Here is a 14,045-nt window from a genome sequence, read left to right on the forward strand (position 1 = left end):
ACACATTGGTGTACATTCAGATTTAGAATAAAATTTGACTTTGAAACTGAAAAGAATTTTAAGTATTTCTGAGTTAGGGCAGATCAAACAAAATTACTGATTTTTTGGGGGGGGATAACTTTATTTTGCTCTGTGTCAATACTTATCTGTTGCATTTTACACTGATTCTCTTCCAAATTACTTCCTTTCAGCTGCTCAAGAGAATTGTTCATTGACTAACACTATTCCAGATGAATATAATGGGGGTGAAAGAGCTCTCTTGTTTTAGGAATATTCCAAGAGGAGATTTCCGGAAAGAATTGTGTCCTAACTAGCAGAAAATATTAAACAAGTGGAAGAGTAGAAGAACCCCCCCAAAAAAATCTTTTATGTGAATGTCAAGAAATTTCTACTGCAAAATGTACATTGTTTGCATGACTTCCTTTAGTTTGGCTTTAACCCTTTTTTGTCAGTCATGGGACTTGAACAGTGAGCCTGGGTATTGTCCATGAGCTCTTCACCTGAAGGCTACTGCTCTACCCCTATCCTACCCTAGTTTTCTGGTGGTTAATTGGAGATAGGTGTCTCATGGTCTTTAGTGCCCAGGCTGGCTTTGAATCTTGATCCTCAGATCTCAGCTTCCTTAGTAGCTAGGATTACGGGCATGAGCCACCACGGGTGGCTGACTTTAAACTTTAAATATAAGGAGGATGCTCTTAATTTAAGTAAGCATTATGGTACATAAAATGTGTCATCAATGAACTTTCTAATGTAGTATTAGGTGCTTAGACAGCAGACCTAAATCTTTTAGGTGGTCTTTTCAAGCAACTTTCTCTTCCTGCGTTAGTTGTTATGCCATGCTTTTCCGCAATGCATAATGTGATAAATCTGTAGTAGGAAAAAATTAATTGGATGAAAGAAAAAGCATACAAATTTCTGTTGCCAACCGCAACCTCATGGAGTTCCTGTAAATTAGAACTGTAGAAAAAAGGTTTGAATTGGAAAAATAACAAAAAAATTCAAGTGAATCATTTCTTCAAATAAATATGTCAGATAAGTTTGCCAAGCCAAATACTGTGCAGTTACATTGTGAGCCTATGAAGTTAAAAATTCTCTTGAAGTCAACCTGGATGATTGTACAGAGGGAACTATTTTGGAGGAAGAATTACTGAGAAGGGTGGGAGAGGAGAGGGTATTGGAGAGTATGTGTGGATATGTCTGTCTGTCTGGATGGATGTATCTACCTATCTACCTATCATTTATCTACCTACCTATGCAGCTAGGGGTGATGGGAAGGTAAGAACAGTGGTATGCGGAAGCCTCCTCACAAAATTCACTGCCTTCCTCCCATGATGCTGACGCTGGTAAGGTCTCCAAGCCTTCTTCACCTTTATTTGTGTCCTTCTGGCAATTAAATAGCTAAGGTCAGGGTGCCATGGCCAGGTAGCCTGACAGGCAACCCAGGATAAGGTACGTTCCTAAGGCATTTTTCCATGAGCTCTAGGGCTATAAGTGTTGGTTCTCCTCTGCTTCTAACACTTGAGGAGTTCAGGGGAAGGGTTGGCTAATCTGTACGGAAGGCTAAGCTGAGAGACATCCTTCAAAAATGTATCCAAATGCCGGACATAATGAGTGGTCTTGGTCCCCTGCCCCTCTGACTTTCCCCAGTCAACTTGCAAAAACATATAGGTACCGGGTAGGATGGAGAGAGTAAGCGATGGGACTGACTATTCAAAGTACATGCACTCTCTCTTGCTCATGTTCCTCTGGCCCAACTACTTTCATAGGCAGTGAGAAGAACTGGACTATTCGACTAGGCTTCAAATTCCTTCAGGTGAACACATTGCCTAATGCCAGGACTAGAAGCTCAAGTTGCTTATGGAAAAGTGGCACAGGCGCCCAGAAGGCGCAATCTACTTCACGTTGTAGCACAGAATCTCATGAGAGCCTTGAACTTAAAGCAGGAGTGGCAAGAACTTCTAGCATGCAGACCAGCAGCTGAAAGGGAAGCAGAGGCTCAAAGCTAGGGTGTCTCTTCCAGAGCCTGTAAGTCCATGGGCGCCGGGGAGAGGTGCAGGGTAGGTGCACAGATGATTCCCAGAAACAAACCTGGGAGGGGTGGCTCCTGTGCCACCACTGACATGTGAGAATCCTCACCTTGGAGCAAAGCCTCCACCACCACCTGCTCTCTTCTCTAGCTCTTGCCTTCTTGACTCTATTTCTGCTGGCTTTTGATCTCTGACTTCTCTCCCCCTCCTCCTTTTCAGATGTGAAGCTCACAGTGTCTTCAGTGTCTGCATGACGGGGGTCGGGGGTGCAGGGGGGGCGAGGGAAGCCACCTAATCCTGGAAGAAAATAAGGCATAAAGATGGGGAGCAGTGGGAGAAGGGAGCTGCTAGACTAGTGATCTGGGAACTTTATAATGACAATGACAACCCAGGAAAGTGCCAAGGGGTCTCAGTCTCTGCATGTACAGGTCACAGTCAACTGCCTTTCAAGGAGTTGGGAGCGCCCCAGCTGGAGCACATTTTTCTGCCCACTAAATACCCTGGAATGTTTGCTGGGTAGGAGGCTTCCCCTTTCCCCCCTTGTATGCTTTATTTTGTTGCTGTTCATATTTGCCTTGCTTCCAGGCTCCTTCCCTTGCCTCATCACAGTGGAAAAACAACCTTTTGGACACTGAGTGTTTGCACAAGAGTGAGGCTGACAGTTCCTGGATATCAAGGTAAATACATGTTGTATAGAAATACCTCAAATGGAAAAAAGTCACTTATACTTTTATTAATAACATTTTATTGGAGTCAGGATTGACATTAGTGTGGAAATGATGGATAGATCTTTTCTTAACTTTTTTTTCTTTTCATAAATTTTTATTGTAATTAATAGAAGGGTTACATTATATTCACCGGATAGAAGGTGCATTACTTCACATATATTGATACCCTTTCTCATGCCTTGGTCCCCATTTCCCTCCCTCCACACCCACCCCTCATCTTGTTCCACCGCTCCCCCCCCCGCCATCCCTATCCTGTTTCAAATAACCAAATAAGCATATATACAATATATCAGATAACAAGGCAAAATATTCTAAAAATGTAAGATAACCAAGAGACAGCAAAAGAGATGAAACATAATATAGTAAATTAAGGATAACAATCATTATATGGCTTTTGTTTCTGTATCCTGGAGGTCCTTTCATTTACTGTCATACTATATGGCCATATTTATCTAGGTTTTGCTCTACTGTAAATCTCTGCTAGGAGAGCCCAAGGTTTCTACTAGCTATGACAAATGAGGGAAACCATTGAGCCTATGTTCCTTTGAGTTGGCTTACTTCACTTAATATGATTTTTCTAAGTCTTTCCATTTCCTTACAAATGGGGCAATATCGTTCTTTCTGACAGCAGCATAGAATTCCATTGTATGTAAATACCACATCTTGTTGATCCACTCACCAACTGAGGGACATCTAGGTTGGTTCCATATCTTTGCTATAGTAAATATTGCTGCAATGAACATCGTTGTGCTAGTGGATTCAGTCTGTCCTTATTTCTGGACGATGGGGTAAATGCCAAGTAGTGGAATTGCTGGGTCATAGGGGAGCTGTATGTTTAGTCTTTTGAGGCACTGCCATACTGCTTTCCAAAGTGGTTGAATGAGTTTGCACTCCCACCAACAGTGTAGTAGTGATCCCTCCAGGCCACATCTCTACCTGCATCTGTTGTTAGATTTCTTGATCCTGACCATTCTAACTGGAGAGAGGTAGAATCTTAAGAGTTGTTTTGATTTGCATTTCTTTCATGGCCAGAGATGTTGAGCATTTCTTCATGTGTCTATAGGCCATTCTTATTTCTTCTTCAGAGAAGAGTCTCTAAGTCTTTGGCCCATCTTTTAATGGGATGGTTGTTTCTTTGGAGATTAGTTTGGGAGTGATTCAATTTTTTTAACTGTTGATATATTTTAGATATGATATATTTAGATATGATATATTTTAGATATGGTTATTCTAATTGGTTTTCCTTTGTTGGTGATCCTGTACAGATTATAATGTGGCGATGGGATGGCCTTTTCTGGTCAGGTCTGTTTGGGGTTCTAAAAGCTTCTTGTATCTGGATGGGCCTGCCCTTCTGGATATTTGGGAAGTTCTCTAAGATGATTCCTTGAATTATATTTCCAATGCGATTGACCTCTTTCTCCATGCCCTACCCAATACCAATTAGACTTAAATTAGGCTTCCTAATTGTATCTTGGAACTCCTGCTGAGTTCTCTCATAGTTCCTAGATTTGGTTTGACTCATTTTCTGTTCCTTCTCTATAACAACTAGATAATCTTCAACCCCGGGGATTCTGTCTTCTGCATTGTATAACCTGCTATCGATTCTTTCTACTTTTTTCTTCATCTCCCTTCCTTCCAATTGGTCATTTTTGATGCCTTGCATCTCTTGTTTTAGATCAAGTATGGAATTCTTTAACTCCTTGATTTCCATTTTTCTTGAGTTTTGTTCTGCCCATTTGGAAATGGGAGCAAGATTAATACTGCACAAGATTATAGTTTTAAGATATAACCAACCTAGAGCTCTTTAGCTGGCCAGACAATAGATGTTCACAATTTTAGATTGGTATTTTTACTCTCTCTCTCTTTTTGTGCACTTACAGGAATATCTAATACAACCACTGGTCACCATTTTATGACCAAAGAACACCCCCACAATCCAGGCCCTATGGTATTTAAGTGACTCAGGACCTACAGTATAATTGAACACCTAGATATACAGTATTGCTCAACAGCCGTCAGTGTAGATCTATGCATTATAAATGTTGAAGGATGAACAGAGGAGAAGAGATAGGAAAATAGTATGGAGGACAAGTAAAGAGTTATATAGGACTGTAAGATTAATATAGTAATGAAGGAATGGGATAGCATAAGGATAACTGATCTAAGGTAATAGAAATGTAAAATAGCTGAGTACAAATTTAGAAAAAATAAGATAAAAGTTATAAAAATAAGAAGAGTAATAAGAAGAATATATAAAAAAAGAGGAAGGCATATATAGGAGAGATTAATGATAAAAATTTAAAAAATCGTAAAAAAATAGCAAACTCATTCAACCACTATGGAAAGCAGTATAGCAGTTCCTCAAAAGACTAAACATAGAACTAGAACTCCCCTATGATCCAGCAATTCCACTACGTGGCATTTACCCAATCGTCCAGAAACAAGGGCATACTAAATTCACTAGCGCAATGATGTGCATTGCACCATTATTTACAAAGCAAAGATATGGAACAAGTCCAGATGTTAAGTAAATTAATTGATTGTAAAAATATTGGCCCTCAGTTGATGAGTGCATCCACAATACATGGTATTTATACACAATGGAATTCTATGCTGCTGTCAGAAAGAATGGCATCACCCCATTTGTAAGGACATGGAAAGACTTGGAATTCTGTGCTGCTGACAGAAAAAAATGACATAGCCCCATTTGTTAGGAAATGGAAAGACTTAGAAAAAATCATATTAAGTGAAGTAAGCCAGACTCAAATGAACTTAGGCTCAATGGTTTCCCTCATTTGTCATAATCAGTAGAAACCTTGGGCTCTACTAGCAGAGATTTGCAATAGAGCAAAACCTTGACACATAAGGCCATATAGTATGAAGCTAATTGAAAGGACCTCCAGGATATTGAAACATAAGCCATATAATGAATGATTGTTGGTTGTCATTAATGTTCCATGTTATGTCTCATCTCTTTTTCTGTCCCTTGGTTATATCATATTGTTACAGTATCTCACTTTGTTATCTGATATATTGAATTTATTTGTATTTGGTTATTTGAAATTGGATGGGGAAGGGGGGAAAACCAAAATGGGGGGTGGGGGGGAAGGTAATGGGGACCAAGACATGTGAAAGGGTATCAACGTATGTGAATTAATGTACCTTCTATCTGGCAAATATCATGTAACCCTTTTATTAATTACAATAAAAAATATTAAAAAAATCATATTAAGTGAAGTAAGCCAGACTCAAAGGAACATAGGCTCAATGGTTTCCCTCATTTGTCATAATCAGTAGAAACCTTGGGCTCTCCTAGCAGAGGTTTACAATAGAACAAAAGGTAGATTCATAAGCACATATAGTATGACACAAAATGAAAGGACCTCCAGGATATAGAAACAAAAGCCATATAATGAGGGATTGTTGTCCTCAATGTACTATGTTATCTCTCATCTCTTTTGCTCTCCCTTGGTTATCTCATATTGTTACAGTATTTCTTCTCCTGGTTATCTGATATATTGGATATATTTGTATTTGGTTATTTGAAATTGGATAGGGAAGGGGGAAAACATGATGAGGGGTGGGGATGGGGGGAGGGAAATGGGGATCAAGACATGAGAAAGGGTATCAATGTATGTGAAGTAATGCACCGTCTATCTGGCGAATATAATGTAACCCTTCTATTAATTATAATTAAAAATATGTGAAAAAAAAGTCTTTTTCTCCTGGGATTTGGCTTTGCGGCTTTTCTGATCGGTTTGCTTGATTGGGCAGAAAAAAAAGCTGGTGGAGCAGTGAGTGGCTTTGTTTACCAGGAGTGTGGCCCCACCCAGGGGGAGGAACTTCCGCTAGCACCAGGGGCAGACATCTGGCTAAGCTGCCTCTGGGAAAACCTTTTCCCTTTTGAATGATGGCGCTGCCAGCAACATTTCTGAGGCTCCAGTTGGTTTGGCAACGTCTTTGCCAGCAGTCAAGATGGTGCTGCTCTTGGCTGGTGGGAGAATGGATTCCTTCCCAATGCCAAATTGCTGGGTTTTCTGGTTTCATGAAGCTGGCAGATCCACCCCACAGCCGGGTGACGGCTCTGGGCTCGCGCAGGCTCTGTGTGGCTCCGTCTGGAGCTGGCAGGTCTGCGCTGCTGAGAAGTGCTGTCTGCTCAGGGAGGCTTTGTGTCTGGGGCAGATCCATGCTGTCTTCTTGTGCCTGTTTTCTGCCTTTTTCCTCTCTGACTGAGTTCTCTGTTGTGCTAAAGCTTACTTAGGATCAATTTGAGGTATGAACTTCCCCTACGCTGCCAGAACTGGTATCTTGGCGAGAGCTCAGAAAGACTCACACTGAACCGCTGCCATCTTCCACCGATCTCTTGGATAGATCTTTTTATATGTAAAATTCTAGCGAGGCTACAGCTACTTGGAGAGAATTTGTCCAGCATGGTCAGAAAGAATGACACTGCCCCATTTGTTAGGAAATGGAAAGACTTAGAAAAGATCATATTAAGTGAAGTAAGCCAGACTCAAAGGAACTTAGGCTCAATGGTTTCCCTCATTTGTCATAATCAGTAGAAACCTTGGGCTCTCCTAGCAGAGATTTGCAATAGAGCAAAACCTTGATACAAAAGGCCATATAGTAGGACCCAAATGAAAGGATCTCTAGGATATAGAAACATAAGCCATATAATGAATGATTGTTGTTCTTAAGGTACTATGTTATCTCTCATCTCTTTTGCTGCCTCTTGGTTATCTCATATTGTTACAGTATCTCACTTTGTCACCTGATATATCGGATATATTTGTATTTGGTTATTTGAAATTGGATAGGGAATGGGGGAAAACAAGGTGAGGGATGGGGGTGGGGGAAGGGAAATTGGGACCAAGACATGTGAAAGGGTATCAATGTATGGGAATTAATGCACCATCTATCTGGCAAATATCATGTAACCCTTATATTAATTACAATAAAAATATATGAAAAAAAGAATTTGTCCAGCATGAGCAAAGCCCTGGGTTCCATCCCCAGCTCCCCAAGGATATGGAAACTACAAGAACAATAAAATAAAATAAAAATTTGACAATTTGGTCATCATAGATATTTTCATGAGTTTAGAATTTTAAGAGCTGCATTGAAACATCATTAGTCTTCGTTTCTTAGTGCCTTCTTAAATTCATTACGCAGGAAAAACTGTCTTTGGAAGAAACCTAGAAATTGATATACATGAACTGTGGTTCTCGGGAGGACAGAATACTTTAAATGAGCATAAAATAGGTGTTTGTATATTTCATTTCACTAACAACCTCAAATATAGACCATGTGCTGTGTTCTCCCCTCAAAGAGGATCTTGTAGTAAACCTGAGTGCTACGAGGCAAGGAACCAGAAAAAGTATGACCTGCTGAGGCAGCCATCTGAAAAACTGCTTCAAGATCTCAACCCTTCTCCAAGATATGCTCATCTTGAATTCTTTAAATACATTTTGTCACGAGATTGTTGAAACTAGTAACTGTATCGTGGTCTGCTGGGATGTTAATACATATAGATGAAATATGTAAGACAATTACGGCATAAAGCAATACAAGTAGAGGGATGCGTATAAGGTCTTTATACTTCACTTTGAAGTGGGAAAGTAGTGATAGTAAGTGCAATATTAAAGTTAAATTTATAATTCCTGGAGTAGCCATATAATGAGTGATTGTTGTCCTTAATGTACTATGTTATCTTTCATCTCTTTTGCTTTCCCTTGGTTATCTCATATTGTTACAGTATTTCATTTTGTTATCTGATATATTGGATATATGCATATTTGAGGGTGGGGGTGGGGGAAGGGAAATGGGGACCAAGACATGAGAAAGGGTATCAATGTATGTGAAGTAATGCACCTTCCATCTGGCGAATGTAATGTAACCCTTCTATTAATTACAATAAAATTTATATGGAAAAAATAATGGCATTTGCAGGGAAGTGGATAAATCTAGAGTGAACCGTGTTGAGTGAGACAAGCCAAGATCAAAGGAACAAAAGGCACACGGTATCCTTAATAAGCAGCTATTAGATCCAAACAGTACAAGAGCGAGGACTCAATATTTGCGTGCCCAATGGTATGGACATGTTACTGGAAATATAAACACAACTATATAGACATAAAAATTACAACTCTATAGACATAATGTTTCATTACATAGATTAATATGTATATATGAAATACAAACCCTAAGCCTAAGTTTAATTATGTTCTAAAATCTAAGTGCCAGTGATTGTATGTAGAGATTCCCTTCTTGAATACTTGTTTGTTAAATATGTCATTTGAAATATGATGTAAAAATCAATGTTAATAAATTCTTTAAAAAATGTGCTACCTTGTTATCTGATATATTGGATATATGCATATTTGGTTATTTGAAATTGAATAGGAAAGGGGGAAAACAAGATGAGGGGCAGAGGTGGGGGAGGGAAATGGGGACCAAGACATTAGAAAGGGTATCAATGTATGTGAAGTAATGCACCCTCTATCTGGTGAATATAATGTAACCCTTCTATTAATTTCAATAAAAATATATGGAAAGATGGGCTAAAAATAACCCCAAACACCTAAGATTCCATGAGGTTACCAACTTTTTCAAGATCAAACAACAAAAGTGATGACTGAATTAGAAGTAGGACTTTAGCGCTTTGTAAACATATTAACTTCCATTAACTTTACCTCAGCATTTCAAAGAAAGAGTACAAAATGATTAAAGTTTCTCTTACAATAATGGTATTTTTTCAAATGATGATATTGTTTCAAAGCTACACACTACAGCTAGCATTTAGAAAGGAAAATAATTCACTACAGGTTTTAGATGCTTCTAAATGGCTTAACAGAGTTCTAGATACAGTGGCTCTAGCACTGAAATCAACTATTTGTCAACCAAGACCCATCCTTCCAATCTATACACTACCACCCAGCTATAGCTTTCTTTTAAAGAAGCTGCAAAAAGCCACTAAGTAAAAAGATGTAAGATGCCGAAATAACCACAAATCCTGAACCCAGATGTATAAACTCCAACAAAAGATCACTAAATTAATGAATAAAGAAGGCAGCATGTACGCCTCAAAAACTCATAATGCCACTATAAAGAACTTAGTGAAGCTGTAGAAAAAAATGTCCAAACCATTGGCTCAATAAAACAATAGCAAGAAAGGCTAATGAAATAAAGGAATAGCTGGGCACTGGTGTTTCATGCCTATAAGGCTTGCTACTAAGGAGGCTAAGGTCTGAGAATTGTGGTTCAAAGCTGGCGGCCTAGGCTGAAAAAAGTCCCTGAGTCGGTTAATTCCAATTAACCAGCAAAAAGCCAACAGTGGAGATATAATTCAAATGGAAAAGTAACATCTGAAAGTATAAAAGCTAAGGGAGAACACAAAAGCCTGACCTCAACTCTCCTTACTGGCTTGAATGGAAATAAAGGAACTCATGTTTAAACAACTGAACCAATACATAGAGCATTCAAACAACAATAAAACACAAAGAAACTAGAGAATACCAACAATCAGCTAACTGAAATAAAGAAGGCAATGCAGGGTATGAAAGAGGACTTCAGTAACAATATGGAAATCTTGGAAACAAAATCAAACTGAAATCCTGTAAATGATGTTTAATTGCTTCAATTAAGAACTACTAACTGAAAGTCTAGGTAGCAGAAAAATAGATAATAAAGTAGGAGAGGCTGAAGATAAAACAAGGGAATAGATCCAAGGCATCAATGACGTTGAAAAACACTTCCAAAATAAATACATGGGTACTTGAAATCCATCAAAATACCAAACCTATCAATAAGGGGGTAAATGAGAAGAAGAAATAGAACCTTAAATCACTGAGAATTTGTTGGGGTCCTTCTCGGACATCTAGGAGGGGGGTAAGATGGAGACGGAGCCTACGAATAATCCTGGGAACACAGACTCTGGAGACCAGACTCTTGGTGCAGACCTAACTTTACTTTAGAAAACGTGCTCGCTAAATACAGATCGAGCAGTTGTCACCACGTCAGCAAATAGGGACGTCCCTGAATGCCACCATCATCCAATGGTGTTCTGAGACACGCCCAGCTTGCCTGGAGAATCCAAAACCCCCTACTCCAGGAAGGAGGGGCCAGGGGCCCTCTGGCTCCATCACTGTGTACGTGGTGAAGCACAGGTGGCAAGCAGCAGGGATCCTACTCCACCAACTAGGAGTCCCCACAAGAATCTCTACAAGAAAAACTTCCCCAAGCTCCTGGGACATGATACATTCATTGTACAGGACTCCAGGAATCTACACACAGTGAGATCAAAGGAGGATATTCTTAGATGAAGAACACAAAGGCCCAATGCCAATGTGCCTCTAATCATATAAAACTAGTTAGGAAAATGAACTCCAGGCAACGGAAGAAAGCTTAGTAAACTTCCGCACTCGCAAGAATAAAAGGTTCATTAGTGTGAGAGGGTCTTACTGAATTTCTCAGAGGCAAGATCAGAGAAGAAATACCCCTAGCCAAATTAACACTAAATAGACGAAATAAAGAATGTTGAAAGCTACATGAGAAACAAGTACCTTACAAGCCCTTTAGAATAACAGCACATTTCTCAACACAGGCACTAAATTCAAGTAAAATGTAGAAAGATGTAGTTCAAGCCCTAAAGGGAAACATTTGCCTAGACAACTGAAGAGACAAAAGCCTTGGTGTTCACAATGCTTAATGTTTGCATGATTTCAGCAAAAAGAACCCCAATGGCTACAGAAACCCCCTTCACAGAATTAACAGAAGAGGAATGAGGTGTGAGGACTAGGGTCGCATACACGGTGTGTGATAGAGGGACAGTACTACAAGCTCTCTAAGTCAGCAGTGAGTCACATTGTGGACAAGTCACAAGGATTGCCATGGAAAAAGGGAAGTAAGCCATAGACAAGCTGGATTGTGCATGGGTGTCAATGCTTAAGGATTGTCTTACTCACAATGAAGTCCTCAGACCCTGGAGTAGTTTGTGTTTAGTTGTTGGAAATGGGGCAAGGTGACCTAAAGCAGAAATCCTGGCCAGCAGCTAAGGGTGTAGTGGCTTTTTGTTGTTATTGTTGGTGGTGGTAGTGGTAGTGATGATTGTGTAGCTTGAACAAAGGGCCTGGGCACTGTCCAGGAGCATTTCTACTTAAAGCTAGTGCATTAATACTTTGAGATACAGCTCTACTTCCGGTTTTCTGATGTTTAATTGCAGATAAGAGTCTCATGGACTTTCCTGTCCTGGCTGGCTTCCGCCCAGGATCTTCAGATCTGCTTGCTGAGTAGCTAGGATTACAAGTTTAAGACAGCAGTGCCCATATGTAGTGTTTTGTCCTCCCGCCCCCAAATCCCATAAGATTTCTTCCTTGAAGTGTTCAAAGCAGCTATAATGTCACAAAAGCATGGTGGGAATGTGGAAATAGTGGTGCTTAGTGGCCTTAGCACAAGGCTCTCTGCCTTCCTCCCAGCATGCTGGAGTGCTAAGACCTTTGAGCCTGCAGCTTTATTTCTGTCCCTCCGGCAATTAAATAGGTAAGACCTGGTTCCGTTAAACCAGGTATTCTACAAGTAGGTGTGGATTAAGGAACATTCCTAAGCATTCTTTCATGGGCACCAGGGGTCTCAAATACTGATCTTCTGCCTCTAACTTTTGAGAAGTTAACAGTGAATTGTCCACCAGTTTATGTGTATGGAGAAGTGGGCTGAAGGATGTCCTTTAAAATTTTCTGCAAAAACCGTTGAGTAATTTTATTGTTCTGCACCCTCCCGACCTCAAGTCAATTTGCACAAACGTACACACACCAGGCAGAGGGAGAAGATGATCAATGGGATCATATAAAGTGCTTGAGAGCCGTGGTGATAGTGTTGCCATCTAGTCCAGCTCCTTTCCCAAGCAGGGATAATGTGGGGAGGGAAAATGGGATTTTTTTCATTAAACTTCAAATTTTAGCTCCAATAACACACACAAATACACACACACACACACACACACACACAGACATCCACATATATACACACCTCCTCTCCGCCCTCTGGAAAACATGCCCCCTAATCTATGGCCTCACCCTAGAGGAGCACGTGGCTCAAAGAATGGCATCTGCAGGCCAAAATGTGCAGCCCATTTAGTGTTGTAGCAGTAAACTTTGCCTGAGATCAGAAGTGGAACGGGAAGTGGCAGCTCGGAGCTGGGGTGTTACACAGCTTATTACCACATTATGGATCTTCCAAAGAGAAGCAGCTGCCAGAGTGTGGAAGCCCAGGGGCTCCAGGAAGAGGTGCAGGGTAAGTGCAAACAATCCTGGGGCTGGTTAAGTGGGATCGGTTGGCTCCACTGCCACTGGGGGCCAGACCCTTGCTGCAAGACCCTCACTACACTGCAAATGTCTTTGATCAATTTGGACTTAATCCTGGTGCAGGGTGACATATGGATACCTAATTTCACCAGTGCCATTCATTGAAGAAGCTGTCTTTCTCCCACTTTGCATTTTTGGCTACCTTATCAAATATTAGGTGGATATGGGTCTATGGATTCATTTCTGGGTCTTCTGTTTCATTAATAGTTCACAATTAAGATATATGTATATAGCTATCAGTGCTGGCCCTCTTCTCAATATGACTGTTTGGGCACTGTTTTGTGGACATAATAGAAAATATGAAAAATGGGCCGGGAGTTTGGCCTACTGGTTCAAGTGCTTGCCTAGCATGCATGAAGACCCAGGTTCGATTCCTCGGTACCACATATAGAAAAAAGCCAGAAGTGGTGTTGAGGCTCAAGTGGTAGAGCTCTAGCCTTGAGAAAGTCCAAGGACAGTGCTCAGGCCCTGAGCTCAAGCCCAGGACTGGCAAAAAAAAAGAAAATATGAAAAATTAAAACTCATGGGCTGGGAGTTTGGCCTAGTGGTTAAAGTGCTTGCCTAGCATGCGCGAAGACCCGGGTTCGATTCCTTGGTACCACATACATACAAAAACGCCGGAAGTGGTGCTGAGGCTCAAGTGGTAGAGCTCTAGCCTTGAGAAAGTCCCAAGGACAGTGCTCAGGCCCTGAGCTCAAAACCAGGACTGGCAAAAAAAAAAGAAAAATTAAAACTCAGAATTGTAAAGTCTATATAACTCTAACATACCTTAGATAGTAAAAAGTGAGAACCAGAAAATTTTACTTTTAGTTCTCTTCCCAGATCAGTCTCAACTTAACAAATAGTAGTTACTCTCAGTGGGAGTTTTCAATGTATATATAAACTCATTCAGAAGCTTAGTGCTTCTGCGCTTTTATTGGTATTTTTTATTT

This window comes from Megascapheus bottae, chromosome X (genome assembly GCF_031878675.1).
Source record: "Megascapheus bottae isolate mThoBot1 chromosome X, mThoBot2.hap1, whole genome shotgun sequence".
NCBI classification, from domain to species: domain Eukaryota; kingdom Metazoa; phylum Chordata; class Mammalia; order Rodentia; family Geomyidae; genus Megascapheus; species Megascapheus bottae.